Source organism: Leopardus geoffroyi, chromosome C3 (genome assembly GCF_018350155.1).
Source record: "Leopardus geoffroyi isolate Oge1 chromosome C3, O.geoffroyi_Oge1_pat1.0, whole genome shotgun sequence".
NCBI classification, from domain to species: Eukaryota; Metazoa; Chordata; class Mammalia; order Carnivora; family Felidae; genus Leopardus; species Leopardus geoffroyi.
In genome coordinates, this window is record NC_059338.1 from 126,851,159 (window position 1) to 126,870,761 (window position 19,603).

The 19,603-nt window shown below is 35.9% G+C and overlaps 1 long non-coding RNA gene across 2 annotated transcripts in view; it reads left to right on the plus strand.

The window, feature by feature from the left end:
- The first annotated feature begins 842 nt into the window (after positions 1-842).
- The window catches only part of LOC123586021, a 57,541-nt gene continuing 38,780 nt past the window's right edge, over positions 843-19,603 (plus strand). The window contains exons 1-3 of one of the 2 annotated variants that reach the window (XR_006706541.1): positions 843-1,054; positions 5,062-5,124; positions 8,738-8,857. This is a non-coding gene — a long non-coding RNA (uncharacterized LOC123586021). The remainder of the gene's footprint in view (positions 1,055-5,061; positions 5,125-8,737; positions 8,858-19,603) is intronic. The other variant, XR_006706540.1, reaches the window with a different exon arrangement.

Consider the following 19,603-nt stretch of genomic DNA (forward strand, 5'->3'; position numbering starts at 1 on the left):
TCCAAGTTTGTTACCTTATAGCCCAGCTGCTCCACCCTCCAATGAGCCAGTCCACTTTCAAACTTACCTCAGGTTTCATTTGATCCTTCAGACTTCGATTTAGACTTCTACTTTCTCTAAGAAGACATCTCTGAACCTCCATATTTGGATTAGGTGATATGCTTCCTTGAAATCCTATATTATACCTAACATAGACTTTATCATAGTGTGTTTTGATTTTTTTGTTTACTTTTCTGTGTTTCTCACTAGACACTAAGCACTGTAAGGTCAAATACAACATTCATCTTTTTCACTGACTCTTCTTAGAGGTCAAGTGTTTCTATCTGAAACAATATTTTATGAACTGAATAGCAATAGACTTGGTAAGATTATAGATCTCAGAGCATATGTAAATGAGCAATTGAAATTTGAAAGGACTCACAGGAACATATATGATCTGCTTTACAAAGACGACCAGGAATGATAGGCATGTGATCTGAAAAAAATTGAGGTCATTTAGAAATTGCTCCCCACACCCCAAACAAAAGACATTGCCGAATCAAGGCAAATGTTACCAAAATTCCTTAGGAATTACTTGCTGGTTTACTTGCAGACAAAGTAAAGAGTGCTCAGATTAAGAAGACAGCATTTGCTTCTACAACTTTGCCACAGCCTGACATCAAGTTTCAGGCCAAGTTGAGGGTTTTCTTTTCTTTATTTTTTTAAGTTTATTTATTTATTTTCAAAGAGAAAGAGAGAGAGAGCCAGTGCAAGAGCAGGAGAGGGGCAGAGAGAGAAGGAGAGAAAATCCCAAGCAGGATCCGTGCTGTCAGTGCAGAGCCTGATGACGGCTCCATCCCAAGAACCACAAGATCATGACCTGAGCCAAAACTGAGAGTCAGGCGCTTAACTTACGAAGCCACCCAGACGCCCCCAAGTTGAGGGTTTTCTAACAAAAATATTCTCAGTCTTTGTGGATAACCAGATCCATTAGAGAATCTGTAGTACTTATAGTCTGTGTAAGAATTCAAAAGCATGGAATGGAGACATTTACAAGTATGGTTGACCATTACAGGTAAGTCCATATTAGTATATTCTACACTGAGATACAAGAGAAATGGAAAGTGTGTATTATTATTTTTTGACTGCTTAACTGTGTTTATTGACTGCGCCATTGCATCCACACTGGTTGAAAAACTTTTATTTTTGCTTAATACATTTACGTTGTTTACATAAAGTGATCTTTCTGTATTCTTTCTAATTATGTAGTTTACTTATTAAGTGTCAACTATACTAGACGCAAGGTGTGAGGCAGAGAAGACAAAGAGAGAACCTTGCTTTTGGACTGATTCTGACTTCAGATAGAATGAGCTAGCAGTCAGTTAGAGGGTCCATGACTATTGTGACAAAAGATATCACAAGTAAAGCTAGTGTCTCTTGAGGGTGTTTGAGAAATACCTATTGAGTTGTATAGGTTAACTAAAGATCACCTAAAGCCTTTACTTCACATCAAATATTTTAGTTACTTGGTGTTTCTCAAAAACTATATTAGGCCCAAAGAGGCAGGATACAAACCTCTGTGTATCCCAGGTAATGAGGTAAATGAAGCATTTTGGCATTATGCACATAGCCTGCCAGATAAGACACTAACCAGAGCAGATTTGTAAGGGTTTCTACTTAAATTCTGTAGAAAAAATTCCTGAAAAATTTTCCAATGTTTAGCAAATAAAAATTAATTGTAAATATTTCAAAGTGCATAACTCCTCATATCTCTTCTCTTTATTTAGTTTACTATTCCCTGTTTTCATTTAAGAAACATAAAATACTTGTATGTAGTTTTCATGCATATATATTCCTGATCTCAAATTTTCTAGTTCTATTTTTTTTATAAAGTCACAAATGTCTTGAGATTTTAATACGACTATCATGCATCTTTTAGTAGGATAATCCTGACAGTTGGAGAGGCAACAATGTTTTTGTATTTATTAACATTTTTCACTTCAGGTCAGGATTCAACATTTAAAAAAAAAATCACAATCTCTTTTTACCTTGAATTTATGTTTAATTATTTTGATAGACTGTATTATTGGTAAAATTACAAAAAAAAAAAAAGTCACCTTAGCTGGTGTGGGAACAGAAATCTGCAATATTTAATTCAATAGAAAAGCCCGGGATCAGGGTAATAATTACACCTGTGAAATTATGCCATGTGGTTGGCAGCAATAATAAAACAGTAACACACCCTTCCCCTTACATAGCTCAGAATAGAATGTCCCCGGTGTCTATATTTTAAGTGAAATGTATGGGCAAAGTCAGAGATGTAAATACTGGAGTTGAAGCTTCTAATCAGTTCTGTCTCTCCCGAAATTATTGACAGAAAACAAGTGAGTCAAATATCAGCCCTATATGGGAATACTTTTAATGGGAATGAAAATTCACCCACTGTCTTTCTGAAATGGCTGTTTTTTCCAGCACAACCCTTAAATCCACAGTTCTCCAAAATGTTGCTTGCATGAGGCACTAGGAGTTTGAATTACTGGCTGAGTCATCAGGTCACAGGGACCTCAGATAGAAATTTCTGTTGTTTATTTAGGAAATGAAAGAGATTTGTTGAAATATGGAAATTACAGTCTGTCATTTGCAGGAAAGTCTCTTTGTTTTAGGCATTCTGAAGAAATATGCAAGTGCTATAAACAACCTAACACTAAAATTTTTTCAATGCCACAATTCAGAGAAATAATAAAATGTAATTGATAGGCTTAGAGATCATGAAGGAGCTGTTGTTTGTCGAGGAGTTTTTGCACCACAACGTTCTATTACTGAAATAATTTACTTTTATATCTGGTGCTGATATTGGAATCTGTACATTTCTGGTATAAAATAACTTTAGGCATTTTAAATATACTTTATGTTCAAGTAAAAACCAGAGAAGGAAGCTTTGGTGTTCTTAAACCACTCTGGATGTCTTATATTTCCTTCTGTTCGAAGAGTGCACCACAATCATTCAATGCACAAGGAAAGAAATCTTGTGCTCAAATACTCTTAGGCGGTGGTGAGAGCACGCGGCCAAGCTGAAGGGCTTCCCAGATCTGAGCAGTGTTTTGCGCTTCTTGGCTGATGGATGCCGACACACACAGCTCCCTAAATCACCCCTACTTTAATATCCAGGCCCCGCTGAAGGGACTGGACTGATGTGAGCCTGAATCCAAGCCTGCTCTTGTTGGATTTCATTCAGCTGGAAAAATGAACATGCAACAGCCACTGGGAATGGGCTTTGCTTATATGGGAAGTCCTCCCAGCCACTGCTTTAACTCTGGTGACCTTTTCTCCAACACTTAAGACTGCAAGGAACTTGGGCGATGTGGGAGAGGGGGAAAAAAAAAACAGTTTTTAGAATTTTGGTTGGCAGGGCCGCAAGCTACTGAGACCATATGAATTTTGCAACAAGAGGCCAACTCTGATTGCTGAGGCTTACTCCTTCTTTGGATATAGATAGCCTACTTAATGATACTTGTGCTCTTTCTTTTGTTTTAAGAATATTTCTGATTGTGGTGGTACACCTGCTCACATGCCTTTTTCTCCCCTAAATTAGCAAGTTCCTCCAGCGTTTTAACTCCAGTGGTGACAAGATCTACCTCTCCTTTAAGATGCTTTCCTGTTACTAAAGACTAGATGCTTACTTTGGGTTAGCTAATTGTTGGTCTGTAAACTTTCAACATTTCTCATTTTACCCAGAGTGAAAAATAAAACCTCCATGGGAAGCTAGCACATACTTAGGAGAATGATTGGTTTCTTGCTTGTCAGCACTTCAGGAGGTGGGGTACAAACAAAGCTTCCCTTTCCACTGGAATTGAATTCTTGTTTGGCTCCTGGCCCACTCTACAGATAACCAAACAGAGGCAAACACACCACGTCAAAGCACAAACCAGGGATATGGGAAGTCTGCAATGGGAGACAAGAATATGTATCATTCCTTATCACAACTGTGCAATGCTTTTTATTTTCAGCTTTCCCGGCCTAGTATATAGGAGCATCAGTGAAAGAGTATCCTGTATATTTAGCTCTCTCGGAAAGTCACTAGATAGAATCGAACACCACTTTTAGGAAGCAAATGCTTTTATTACTGTTTATACCACAAACTAGAATTCACAACACTGAAAAAAATATGAAAGTTGTGGCTGCTGTTTTCTTGGAAGGAAATTCTTTATTTCTCAACCCTAATTTATTACAAAATGAGTTTGGGTCATTAGAGAGAATTAGGAGCTATTTTAAATCCTGAGAGGAAACGTTTCTTCAGAGAAATTTGTTCTTTTGTCAGTTTGCTACACAAATGGCTTCTAACCCTGCTTTCTAAGATTTAGAACATCTTTTTTTTTTCTTTTCTTTTGGTATAAGGTTTTGAGGGGAACTGAGACTGCCTTCCATATTATTCAATCTGATGGCTCTATTCATGAGCATTTAACTTGCGTTTAGTGCATAAAAATGGAATACTTTGGTTCTAATTTATTTCAGGTACAGATTCGTTAACAAGTTTATAGGAACAGTCTTGAAATTACTGTAGGTGAAGCAGTCTCCAGTTAGGACAGTACACAATGTCTTGTGAGACATCTTTATGTGAGTGAAACACCTACTATTTGGTGTCGACAGAGGGCTACGCCTCTCATGTGTGGTAGCTAATCAGGTACAAAGGGAATTGAATCCTCACATATTGCAGAAATATTTTGCTGCCGAAATCTCTCTAATCTCTAGAGTGTGTTGGCCTTTGATGTTTCTGAAACACAGCCACCTTATTAACCTCCAATACACAGGGTAATTTTTACTCATGTAGGGGAAGATAGAATCCTCTCAGCCAATATGACAATCGACACTGGTAAACAAGCAAATAGGAAAATGAAGAGACTAGCTCAGAATATAATATCCCCATACTCTGTCTATAGATCCCATGTAGATGTTGATGATTTGATTTACTTTCCATATCAAAAGCAATATCTTTCCTGAGGCAATATTCTAGTAATTTGTAATGAGTGGACTGAACTGCAATGATGACGTAAAAAAAAAGACATTTAATGATTTTTACCCTAGGTCCTGTGGTGTGAAAACCCACATGAAACCAGATGAACGTTAGGTAAATATTCTTTATTAGAGGTGAGTTGAACTTAAAAGTGATTATGTCTTAATTGCCAGCGTTGCTGTCTTAAATATAGCAGTGACAAGTTTTAAGAGAAAATAACATTTCACGATTAATGCTTTAAATTAACAACTCACAACTGGGTAGACTTCACTGCAATCTATCATGTTGAAGATAGGTGAGGTTTATATTCAGGGATACCTCTTACATTTTCTAAGATTTCTTGGCCTTATTAATTCAAATCTTACTCTCAATGCATGCATGCAGCCAAGATAATTACGAGAAGGCAAGATCAAAGCCAGCATATTATAGTCCTATTCCATTTTCTGCTGATGTGAGTGATGTGCCTCTCCTTTGATGTTGTATGCTTCTACAGCGAAAGTACAGAGGATAAAAATACTACACCATGTAATCTGGCATTTATCCCATGAGAGCAGAATTCCAAATTGTGACACATGTCAAGAAGTTAAAAAAAAATAACTTAAAAGAGGCCTATGCTTTATAAAGTGACATACTCTGCATTTAAACACCATCAAACATCATCTTCCATTACAAATTTAGTCCCTGATATAAAATTCAAAGAATTTTGTAACTTTAGTAGAAGAAAATAGTTACCATATTTACTAGCAATTATATTAAATGTGTGCCTGAGCCTTTATCCCACCTAATGAGGGCAGTTGACAGGAAGCAGACGCACAGTGTACACATGCATATTTGTGTTTGTACATCCATTCAAGGATTTGGAGTCAGCTGTGTGTACTCTACACATCTATCCAGCTGGTTTTAGTTTGCTATGAATCTTCTATCACCTTAGGTCATGAGGTTGAGCAACTGGCAGGTCCCTGTACTAGTTTTGATTAGAGAAACAGAGCTCTTGGTCTATAACATTACATGGAACTTAAATATTTATCCTTATGTTCTAGCTCTGGCAATGTGCTATTGGAAATTAAATGTCACTGGTCTGATCTTACTGTTTCTTACAGTGTCCTTTCCTGTCCTAGTTCACCTTTTAGAAATATGTTAAAAGTGTGTATATGTGTGTGTGTGTGCGTGTGTGTGTGTGCATGTGTCATGCATGTGTTTGGTTTGCTTACATTTGCATGAACATAGATACTGCAGTATTACTTCTAAATTACCTTTTCTAGAAAATTAAATTGAATTCTTGCCCTTCTGAAGGAAAATAATATTTCCCAATCATGCCTAGGTTACTAGTTAATTCTAGTCCATTCCATTTTGGACTCAGACCCTTTAAGCTACCATGATATGACATAAATGTTTTGCCAAGAAAATGTAAAATTGTTTAGACTACATGGCTGTTACCTCTAAAGCACAACACCTGATATTGAGAAAACTGATTTGATAGGCTACAACTTAACCTGCACACTTCGCTTCAAATCAAAACCCAAACTATTTTTTATTTTGAAAAATAATGGCTTTCAGTTTTTCCTTCAACTAAATATTCAAGAGGTTCTGAATCCCAGAACGATTGCAAGGTATGCAATGGCAAGGTAAGAAGACCAAAACAGATATAAATATATTTAATCTTGCTTCTCCCTTCTCTATTATTGGAATGAGCTTCTAATAGTAAGGTTAAATACAATAAAAGAAAGATCATGAAGTAGAGCTGAGTGTGTTAGAGAGAAACCCCTCTGGGGATCTTTGACATGTTATAGAATATGGTGGTGCTAGAACACTATATGTGAACCTATGTCATGATGACTTTTGGAGACTATAAACATGTAGTCTCGATATAGATTTCTGACAAAATTTTAAGGTACATTTTAAAACAAATGCTTCTGAGGCAATGTGAAATAAGGGGTGGAGTCACATTTTGTCAATATGTGTTCAGTTACAGCCAATTATGTCTGTGTAATACCAGCCCCTTTAACTTCAGCACTACACTAAGAAAATATCACTTTATTCCATTTATTAATTTAGTCTTGGTCCTTTGGGCCCACTGTATGTCAAGTTGGAAACACAAAGTCTTACATCCTATTCACTGGGATCTCCTATGCCCTCACTGGTTACTTCTTTTTAGTTTCCTTTTCCAGGTTTCTTCATTTTTCCTCACTTCCAAACACTGGATTGATTTCTCAATCTAAGCATCTGAGCTCCTTAGTTTTCTATCTACACTCAATTCCTAAGTCATCTCCCTCACTCCTAGAGCTTTAAATACCACCCAGATGCTAGAGCCCTCACGTTTCTACCCTTAGCCCAAGACTGCCTGTCTGAATCTAGACTCATATGCCCAACTTCCCTCCCAATGATCTCTCTTTGGCATTTATATTTTTCTGTTGTTTAGCCCTATTGTGCCATTATTATGTTGTAGTCACTATTCTAAAGGTGTCTTAACTAATGAAGTTGATAATATTATTATTCTCAAATTATAGGCAAGAAATGTGGGATATAGTTACTTGCTCAAGTTAACACAGATAGAAATCTACAACTCAGACTTAACATGTTCCAAATATAACTCCTGGTTTCGTCTCCACTGCTTATCCTTTGCCAGTTTCCCTTGCCAGTCCATAGTGCCTCCATCCATTCTACCAGTTGCTTCAAAGTACTTGAGATTTCTTTTATTGTTTTGCCCACCGCATCCAAACCGTCAGCAGACTTTGCCCAGTATCTGACCACATTGCAAGGCCAACATCATCCTTCCTCTTCTGGACTCCTGTAATATCCTCCTAACTAGTCACTTTGCAGCTAGATTAGCCCTATTGTGACAAAAGAAAAATCAGTAACTTCTGTGCTCAGGGTCATCTCAGGGCTTCGCATCTCAGAATAAAATGTGACATCCTCAGTGTGGCCTCAAAGATCCTCATGATTCTGTCCCAGGTCACATCTCTGACTCTGCTACAACTCACTTACCTCACCCTTCTCTATATCATTTCTTCATTTGTCATTCCTAATGTCATCCTTATCGAAATTGCTTTTTCCTCATGCACTAATCGCAATAATGCCTATCTCATCTCATAATTCTTTGTCCTCTTTTTTTAAAGCCTTAAGTTTCAAATAATGTGTTCCTTAGTATTTCTTTATAGAAATACAACTATGTTCCAGAAAGTGAAAGTTTGGTGTGTGTCAGTTATATGTGACTTGAAAAGGAATGTATAGACCATTTTGAATAGAGCAGACTTCTAAATAAAAAGTAAAATTTGTTTTTTATATTTCCATAATAATAAATTTGTAGCTGGGAGGTAGATGCTCAGGCCGATACTGCCTTACCCTCCCTTAATCACTTCTTTTTTGTTTGTTTGTATTTTGTTTTGTTTTGTTTTGTTTTGTTTTAGAGAGATAAAGAAAACACAAGTATGTGAGAGAGGGGAGGGGCAGAGGGAGAGAGAGAATCATAAGTAGTCTCCATGCTCACCCTGGAGCCCTTTGTGGGGCGTGATCCCATGACCCTGGGATCATAACCTGAGCCGAAATCAAGAGTCAGATGCTCAACTGACTGAGCCACCCAGGCGCCCCCCACTTCTAAATGTACCCATATAATGATATTCTTGCCAACAAAAGATGAGTAAAATGATTAATATGTGTCACTTCTAGATGTAGGACTTGAAAAATTGTTCATGTGTTCTACTTTTTCCCCTTCATGTGAGTTTCAAGGTGGGCATGTCTATGTTCCAGGTTCAGCTGTATAAACTAAAACTAGGAATGATGAAGAAGAAGAAAGGAAGAAGGAATCCATGTTCCTTAGTGGACACAGAAGTGAAGAGCAGCCAGCTAAATTAACCTGGATTAATGAATGTAAGGAAAACAAAAATGTTTATTCTTTGTGTCTTGGGAGTATATATCAGTAGCTTCTATTTTTATCCTCAATGATGCACAATTTCTTATCATTCAACTTTGCCTCCAGTTGGAATGTGAATTTGGGATGTTGGAGTTTGAAGAGCCTTCTTGGACAACGAGGTAAAAGCTACATGTTGATGACATAATATCCAGATTCCTTTTAATCTTGGAAAACATAAGAGCACTCAATTCCCCAGATTTTGCTTATGTGAAAGAATGAAACAAGTGGCTTTATTTTATCTACTTTCATTTTGGATTTCTGTCACTTGAGCTGCATCTAATTCCAACTAATTAACCAGGTTGTATTCCTTATTATTTGCATTCTGTGAGTTAGTATAGAGCTAATACAGGAGCAATTCTGCTCTGGTCAAGAGGGTTACTCCCAGTCTGGATATCAGCACATTTTTTATTTATTATCTAAGAGAATATGGCTCTTCTGCCTGAAGTCCTTTTTCATGAGCTATGATGTCACATGTACAAATGAATGGGTATTGTTATAAACCTGAGATACAGAAGTTTTCATTAAAAGTTTCTATTTAGGGGCGCCTGGGTGGCGCAGTCGGTTAAGCGTCCGACTTCAGCCAGGTCACGATCTCGCGGTCCGTGAGTTCGAGCCCTGCGTCGGGCTCTGGGCTGATGGCTCAGAGCCTGGAGCCTGTTTCCGATTCTGTGTCTCCCTCTCTCTCTGCCCCTCCCCCATTCATGCTGTGTCTCTCTCTGTCCCAAAAATAAATAAACGTTGAAAAAAAAAAGTTTCTATTTATCTTGTTTGAAGAGTTGCCTATTTCTTTCCTGTGATATCCCTAGAAGATAAATTTGTTGTAATAAGATAAAGGAAACTCTTCATTTAAAGCCACAGCAAACAACTCAGGTCAGTTTTAAAGTGTATTTTCCACACCCCACATTATTAGAGCAGGCCCAATTAAATTTTAGTGCCCAGGGACCATTCTTGCTATTATTTTCTAATAGAATGTGATATAATATTATCCTTGAAACAGTTTCAATTTAAATTACTACCCTCCCCACCCCATCCTGCTTTTACTCCCTGTATGTGGAATCCCTCCGAAGATACTGAACCTGAATTGTATCTTATCTCATGACCTATAGTTCCGGGCCAAAATTTGGAATTTTCATATATTTGTGGAATAGCCTTATAATCCATTCCATTTCAGAACAAATTCCTCTAATAATAATAAAGGAAGAAAAAAATGGTAAATTGATAACCTGATATCTATTTGGAATAGCCCTTCTTTTCTTAACTTATTTAGCTATCAAAAGAAAGTTTTAGTCTGTTTTAAAAGTCCTAGGCAGTTAATAATTGAGTGTACTTTGAAAATAATAGTAATATGTAATAGTGATGGACTATAATTTAAGCCTAATGTGGACAATTAGAAGTAATATTTTGTCGTACTGCCTGTTCTGAAATATTTTAACAGCAGTTATTCCACTTGTTTTCATAGTAGTAGTTTTTGCAGCAGGTATGACCATATTAAACTTTTTTTTTTTTGATATGCAACCCAAGGCTTCTATAACTTTGACAGGTACATAGCTAGCTTGTAGCAAAGGTAAGTCTATAGATTCCAGAGACTGTCAACTTCCTACTTGCCATGTAGTGTATAAATAAAAAACTTAAACTATCTCTTTGGAAGATTGCATTGCTGTCCTTGCACACATAGAAAAATTGTACCAATTTATGCAAAAATAGAATAGATGAGAGATAAGGCTTAATAAAACGTCTGTCCACTTCACTGGAATACTGGCTGGTAGTAAGAACATGCTTCCAGTTAAAGAAATAAAAGGTTTTAGTTAAACATCTTAATGAAGCTCATTTTTGTTTTTCTTTTTTCTGATATGGCTTCTTTTAACTCAATATTTGGTTTTACTTTCAAAGAAAGCATCCAGTGCCAGAAAACAAATCTATACTGGGAAATATTGCTTATAATTATCATCACTATTAACATCACTCTCATGAAAAATGCTTCTATTATATTTTCAGTGAGAGAGGCCATGTCTTTTTATATTTTTTTTACATAAAACTGAAAATTTAGTTTAGAAGAATCTTTTTTGTTTAGCACCAGTAAAATGATGGATAATTTTCTGGCCTGTGTGCCTCTGTACTAACAATGTTATTTTGAAAAGGATGTGCTTTTGAAAAGTCTGAGGCAGTAATCCTGGGTACCTCAGGATCTATGTGTGGCTTGCTGCCTATTTTGAGCAAACTGTCTCCTCAATATATACTTAAAACTAATGATTTGTTGTATAATAAAAATTAAAATTTTTAGCAAAACTGACCAAGTGGTAAGTTTTGGCACCCTATTTAAACAGCTGGTTTCTTTAATGCTTATTCCCATGCCTAGTGAAGAGTGGTTTCTTACAGGAACACATCTGATACAAATACCTTGAATATTATCAGTAATTCAAGGGAACGCAAGGAAATTTGAAAAGGGGCTCATTGAACTAACTTAGAAACCCCTGCAAATGTGTGAAAAATATGTATTTTCCCTTTTCCCTGAGTAAACTGCACAGAAACCTACATAAGTGGTGCATAAAGCTTTCATGACTTAAGCCCTAGGCTACATATCTAAGTGGTCCCCACTGTATTCACATATAAACAATAGCACTGTATATTAAGAATCACAATAATAGCAAAAACAACTATAACATTATTAGCATGATTTTATTTTTATTTTTATGGCTTCTTGACTAGTTTGACAACTACCTACTGGCTTTTAGGAAATGCCTAAAATGCCAGTTATACATACTTTATGTCGGAGAAGATAGACAGCTTTAGTTTTACTCATGGGATCATCCACAGGAAAGCTTCTCAGACAAAAATTGGGGGGTCTCAAGTTACAGTGAACATTCCATATACAGGCTTCCTTGTTATCAATTAACTCAACTTACTTCTTCATCAATTTTTTCTCCCTTCAGTCTTGATGGTTTTATGACCTAGACCCAGGCAATACCCTTAGGCGGTCCATGTGATAATTGACACATTTTCTAACACGGTATAGTGATGCCCAAGTCACTGCTTTCAGGCTGTGACTTGAGCTTATTGGAGTCTGCAGCAGGGGCTCCTTTTATCCTCATACATCAGAATACACTGACAGCTCTCCCATGCAGGGACCACGCAGATCTCTCCCCCAGGAAAATATATGCAAACACCTCCAGAACATTGTAATGGTTGCTAGGCATCACAATGGTGACATCTTTATGATAAACATAGTATGCAGAAGAAGGTCTAATAAAAGAATAACAAATTATTACATGCAAAGGGCAATTTTACAAGATTAACGGGTATAATAAATTACTACTAGATCAGAATACCTTATTACCTTTTAAGGTATTTCACAGTGGAGACAATGTGAACTGGCCTATAAAAACCCAGAGAATGTGGGAGAGAATAGCAAACTGCTTTTCCACATTTCTGAAAGAAAGTCACAATACTTGCCTTATGATATGGTGAGTTCAGCAAGTACTTATGCTAAAATAGGGTTATGCATGCAGTTCATGCTAAGATGTTTATTATGATTTTTCATATGGCTATTGTATCTTCAGTAACATTGCAATCTATATACTATTAACTTAAAAACTTGTAGGATTTTATTTCTAAAACAATTTCAATACATAAAATATTACATAGTAAATTCCAAGACTCACATTATTTTATAATAATTAGTAAATGTGTGTTTTTCAACAAGATAGTAGGAATTTTGTAGCAATGAATTGCTTCCTTTGATGATTTTCATCAGATGTGCAAGAAGTTAAAAGGAAAACGTTTCCAGATTTTCAAATTTACATTTCCCTTTTATTTTGAAAAAGTAACCATTGCTTCTTACTTTTTCTTGACAGTACTTATATTACAAAATGAGAAAAAAATTCTATTACTTGAACATTGGAGACATGACATTTGCAATATATAGAATTATTTTATTTTATTGAAAGAACTGTAGCTATTTAGACATTTCTAGTGGTGAGTCTAATCCTTTCCAAGAAATAAGAAAGTTAAAAGAGAGCATAGAGGGGATGGAAGAGGGAGAAAAGGGAGAAGGGGACAGAGGGAGTAGAGAGAAAGAAGAGAGAAAGAAGAAAGGAGAGAAGGAAAGAGGGAGAGAGGGAAAGAGGGAGGAAATAAAGGAAGGAGAGAAGGAAGGAATGAAGGAAAGCCATGAGACTTTCCAAGTCTGATCACCTTCCCAAATATTTTGATACCTAGAGTTGAAAATTGAGCTACTATTAAAATATTTTTAATGTTTATTTATTTTTGAGACAGAGAGAGACAGAGCACAAAAGGGGAAGGGTCAGAGACACAGAATCTGAAGCAGTCTCCAGGCTCTGAGCTGTCAGCACAGAGCCCGACGAGGGGCTTGAACTCACGGACGTGAGATCATGACCTGAGCCGAAGTCGGACGCTTAACCGACTGAGCCACCCAGACACCCCTAAGATATTTTTATTTTTTATTTATTTTTTTAAAATTTTTTTTAACGTTTATTTTACTTTTGAGACAGAGACAGAGCATGAACAGGGGAGGGGCAGAGAGAGAGGGAGACACAGAATCGGAAGCAGGCTCCAGGCTCTGAGCCATCAGCCCAGAGCCCGACGCGGGGCTCGAACTCACAAACCGTGAGATCGTGACCTGGGCTGAAGTCGGACGCTTAACCGACTGAGCCACCCAGGCGCCCCAGATATTTTTAAATAGCTGCTTTAAGTTATGATTCATTAGATATAAATAATGCAACCAAACTTCATTGGTGATTGCTTTGAGCTATTTGTTGCTGTTATGGGTGAGCCATTGGACTCAAGTTTGACCTAAGTAAACGTTACAGTAAAAAAAAAAAAAAAATGCATTCACATTCCTTTTATCGTTTTTGCTACTGTTCATGAATACTTGTGATCAAGAGTGCACTATTTATCTCTTTTCTACCATCTTTATAGCTCTTTCTATTGTGACTGCCATGCAATGGTAACTCACATGTAGGTGAAAGTCTAAAGAGTACAGTTTTTCAATAACATCACACTTCAAGTGCTTTCTAAAAGGATGGTCCTCATCAGATCAGAATAATCAATATTCCTTTTGACTGATCTTGAAGTCTCCTCAAGTTGAGTTTGCTAATACTGACAGTGTGGTTCTTGTAGGTGGAAGAGGGAAATGGTGGAGTTATTATTGATAACTACTGGGTATAGATTGGAGGAAAAATTGGGGAGTGAGGGATAAGGGAGGCATTGAAGTTCCTCAAGAACAATTTATGCATTATCCTCCTCACTGGGAAATACACAAAGAGAAGATGGAAGCTCAGTCAACTTGAATGTTTCATGAATACTATTAGATATCTGTGTGAGTCATTCACATTTTTTTAAAATATGAATTGCTTTTTAAACTATCATGTAGAAAACATTTTATTTATTCTTTCTTTGATGCTATTCTATATTTATGCTGATCCAAGTTTCTGACCTATATCAGAATACTTATTGCATATCTGAAATTGCAACTGTGAGACAACCACTAATTAAACTTATATTTAACTATATCTTACCTCTGTCTTGCATATCTCTCCATGAGAGGGCTCTGGGCACAGTGGATAAAAGTGCATTCTATAAACTGTTCTGGAATTCTTTTTGAATACCAAGAATTTTGACTCTTTCTCTTTTTAATTTTGTGACTTGGATAAGTTCACCTTTGGGTATCTCAGTTTCCTCATCTGTGAAAATGAGAATAACAGGAGTTTATCTCAGGGGCTTTTGTGAAGATTAACAGCATTGATAACATTTAATTCACTTAAAACAGTGCCAGCTACTTAAACCTTGTATCTCAGTCTCAAGAAAAGGATTCTTATGAAAGCTGTTGTCTTGACTTCAAATTTAGCTTTTGTAAGCATTGATTTCAAAATGGGGATCATCCAGGATTAGGGATATTTTAGCTAATAAAGGTATTTCCATTTTTTATAAGAACAAGAAAAAGGCATATATACTCACAACGGGATGCACTGATAAGATTTTCTTTTGTTCCTGTAGTTGTTGTTATTGTTGTAATACAATTCCATTTAAAAGCATGTTGATTAGCTCAGACTAATTAGGGCTTATATTTGCATATAAAATGTACTCATTTTAACCATGTTGCAAGACAGGTGATGTTATCATCTCTATTTTATTAGTGGGGAAATTGGGAAAGAATATGGGGCTTTCTGTGGGTCACCTAACTTGTAAGTAGTGTCAAAGTTCTTGCTCTTTCCTCTAGCCTATTTGATAGCCCTTATCTATCTAAGTATAGTCCTAGGAAATAGTTCATTAGTTAATTTGTTAAAACAGCACTTATTGAGCACCTGCTATCTGCCAGACACTGTGCTACATTTCTGGTGGTGAAATAGTAAATAAGGCACTGTTAGAACTATTGAGAATCAAGGGTTCTAAGGGGGAAAAAATGGACAAACAAGAAATTTGAGTGCATCATGATAAGAGTTGATATGGAAATATATAGGGGCATGATTGGAATGATTTCAGAAAGAGGCATTATGCATACAAAAATGTACAAAATACATATTCTGAGTATATGGCAAAAAGAAGGAATAAAAGAATAAAATTTTACAATGTTTTATTTTTTACTTTTTTTAACTGAGATATTAATTGGGCATAGTGATGTTAATGAATATATCATTATGATTTGAAAAAAATTCATCAAAGTCCAACAGCCAATTAGAATATTTCATTGCCTGCTGGTCTAACACTTATTCACAAAGACTGGTTTTGATTGTGACTTGGAAACTAGATGACCATCCTAGCTACTAATCAATTAAATGCTGGATAGTTCTCTTCTTAATTATCTATGTCTCAGTTAATAAAAATCTCACCCTTGTTTCTATTCATTTCTCGTTACATTCTTTTCCTAAACAATCTTATCGACATCCACACTGATGTCTCCCAAATCTATCTGCAGCCTTTCATTTCTCATGCCATCCATGGAGATATTTCTAAGTTTTGATTAATCTGATATCTCCATTGTATATTTTACTGACCAATGTTATTCTCTTACTTTTCCCATAAATTCCTTTTTCTATAGGCATAAAACTAGTTGGTGACACCATGAGTAGCCAAATCCCTATCCAGCTGCCACTCGTTCTTACACTACCAGATTTCATCTAATTCTATAATGCTAGTCAGGGATTCATTTTTATCTTATATTGTACAAAAAACTATTGTTAGCAATAATACAGTGCTTTCTTCTCTCAGAATATTATTTAATACTTAATTTTCTCACACTTAAGTTAGCATTGGTTTTATCAATTATTTTTTTACTTACATTTAAAACAAAATATGAGGAAACTAATTTGTTTAAGGTACTTCTAAAACCATTTAACCTTCAAAGTACCACTTTCTGAACTGCTTCAGAACTGAGAATTGTTAGTCTGTGTATTAACACTCAACTGAGTCATTGGTGCTGAGTTCTTAAGCCAGCTTTTTAAAAATAATAAACTTTAGTTTTTAAGAGAAGTTTTGTGTTCACAACAAACTGAAGTGTTTCCCAGTCCCCACACATGCACAAACTCTCTCACTATTGGTATTCCACACCACAATGGTATGTTTATCACCATCTATGAACCTACACAGTTAATGTTAAGACTCAATATTGGTTTTGTACATTCTATGGATATTGACAAATGTAGATACATATTTTCATTAATATAGAGTCATACAGAGTATTTTCACTGCCCTAAAAGTCCTCTCTGCTCTACCTATTCATTCCTTTCTCCCTATTAACTTCTGGAACTCACGGATCTTTTTACTGTCTCCATTACTACCTTATGTAAAATGTCATATAGTTGGAATTATACTTATGTAGCCTTTTCAAACTGGCTTCTTTCAGTTAATAATATGCATTTTAGTTTCCTTTATGTCTTCTCGTGGCTTGATTGCTCCATCTTTTTTTAGCACTGAATAATATTCCAGTGTTGTTTCACAGTTTATCTTATCCATTCACCTCCTGAAGGACACTTTGATTGCTTCCAAATTTTGGCAATTATGAATAAAACTGCTATAAAGATTTTTGTACAGGGTTTTGTGTGAACACAAATTTTCAACTCAACACTTTTGGAAAATACCAAAGAGGATTATTGGTGGATGTATGATAAGAATATATTTACTTTTATAAGAAACTGTCAAACTGTCATACAAAGTGGCTGTACCATTTTGCATTTCTACCAGCAATGAATGAGAGAGTTCCTATTGTTCCACCTCTTTGCCAGCATTTGGTGTTGGAGTGTTTTGGATTTTGGCCATTCTACTGGATGTGTAGCAGAATCTCTTTGTTGTTTTAATTTGCAATTCCTTGATGATACTTGATGCTGAACATATTTTCATATGTCTATTTGCGATCTTTATATCTTCTTTGTGATTTTAGATCTCTTCTAATATGTGCATTCAATATTATGAGTTTCTCTTTATGAACTGCTTTGCTGAATCCTGTAAGTTTTGAAAGTTGTATTTTCATTTAGTTCAGAGTATTTATTAATTTTTTTTTTGAGATTTTTCCTTTGACTCATGTTGTATTTAGAAGTTTGTTTTTGATCTGCAAGTAAGTATTTGGGAGATTTTTCCAAGCTATCTTTGCCTTATTGATTTCTAGTTTTATTCCATTGTGGTTGAGAGCACACATTGTATGATATCTACTTTTGAAAACTTGTTAAGGTGCATTTTTTTGGCTCAGAATGTGGTCTATCTTGGGGAATGTCCCACATGACCTTGAGAAGAATGTGTCTTGTGCTATTGTTGATGAAGTACTATATTGATGTCAATTATATGCAGTTGATTGGTGGTGCTGTTGAGTTCTTGAACCAGCTTTTCAATTATCAACTGAAGCTCAGAAATGGTGTTGGATATACCTGATCTACCAACCTACCAAGCAGCCATTTGATTCCTAGGGATTACATGAGTAGTTTGGTCTCTGAGAGTTCATTTCAAACCTCTGACACCTATTCATCACAAGTTATGGTGTTGGCAATTTTTATAGTTGAGTATAATCAGGCAATGATATCTGTTTGAAAACATTGTTTGCACTTCGACATGCCAACAGAGCCGACTAGGTATCATTTCCAGTGCAGTGCTGGGAATTGTCTAGTAGACTCTCTATAGATTATCTGATTATATGGAGGTGTGCTCATGTGTTTTTCTTTCTGTTATTTAGCCTATTACACAACTCTGCTGAGGTAGATGTTAAGTAGTTTAAAAAGGTAAAAAGCAAGTGATTCTTATCCATATAAATAAAAACGTGTTTTGTCTGATAGAGATAAAATTTTTGACTAGTTGAAGAGATGAGCCTACTTATTACATTTTAGTGCTTTATTATATATAAACCAATTTTGCATCTATTAGCAAATTTATTTCAGCATTCCAGATTGCATACACATATATGTTTTTTCTTCACATACTCCTCTGAACTGATTTTGTATCTTGCACTGGTTTCTTCATCAATTAAGGAATTTAATAAATCTTAGATATGTTTTCTTTTTTAATGTTTATTTATTTTTCAGAGAGAGAGAGGAAGAGCATGAGTTGGGGAGGGGCAAAAAGAGTGGGGGATAGAGGATCTGAAGCTGGTTCTGTACTGACAGCAGAGAACCTGATGCAGGGCTTGAACTCATGAACCATGAGATCATGACCTGAGCCATGAGATCATGACCTGAGACGAAGTCAGACACTTAAACTGACTGAGCCATCCAGGCGCCCTGACATGTATTCATTTTAAACTTGCATGTAAGTCATGACATTATGTTTTTGAAAATTATATTTTCAATTAATTAAGTCATGATACCCACCTATGGACCTCAGTGATTATGAGACACCATCCATTATAAGATTTCAGAAATGTTAAAATGTGAATTTATACATCTTAAAATTGATGAAATATGATAATCACCAAGTCATATTAATTCTTCTTTCAAATATCTCTTGAATATGTCTTTCTCCTTTAGTTTCCACTACTTTTGTGTGAGTTTCTTTGCTTCTGCATTTTATGCATAACTTTCTGATGTATTTTTTTTTCCTTCAGCTTCCTTTCTCTCCAGTCCATCCTTTGCTATGCTGCCTAAGTAATGATTGTAAACCCAAATGTTTATGGTACACTGCTGTTTTCAAACCCTGAAATGATTTACTTCTTGATATTATTTACTGGGATCTTCACAATTTAAATCCTATATATCTTACTTCTAACTTCATCTTCTGTAAATAGTTTCAGATTGTCAGATTTTCTCAGAGGTCATTCACTGATAGTATTAGTTTCTAGTCAGAGTTTCTTCAAGACTCTACAATCTTATCAATTGTTTAATAACACTCTGTATATTACATAGTTTTTCATCTATCTATTTGATTTGTATTTATTTATTTATTTATTTATTTATTTATTTATTTATGTTTATTATTTTTGAGGGAAAGAGAGACAGAGAGACAGAGATCAAGCAGGGGAGGAGCAGAGAGAGAGGGAGACACAGAATCCAAAGCGGGTTCCAGGCTCTGAACTGTCAGCACAGAGCTGGATGCGGGGCTGGAACCCACAGACGGTGAGATCTTGACCTGAGATGAAGTCCGATGCTTAACCCACCGAGCCATCCAGGCGCAGCTGATGTGTATTTATAAACGTAACTTTCTCATAGAAGCTTCTGTATGGTTCTCTTAAGCATTTCTGATTCGGTTATCCTTTGGACAAAGGATTTACT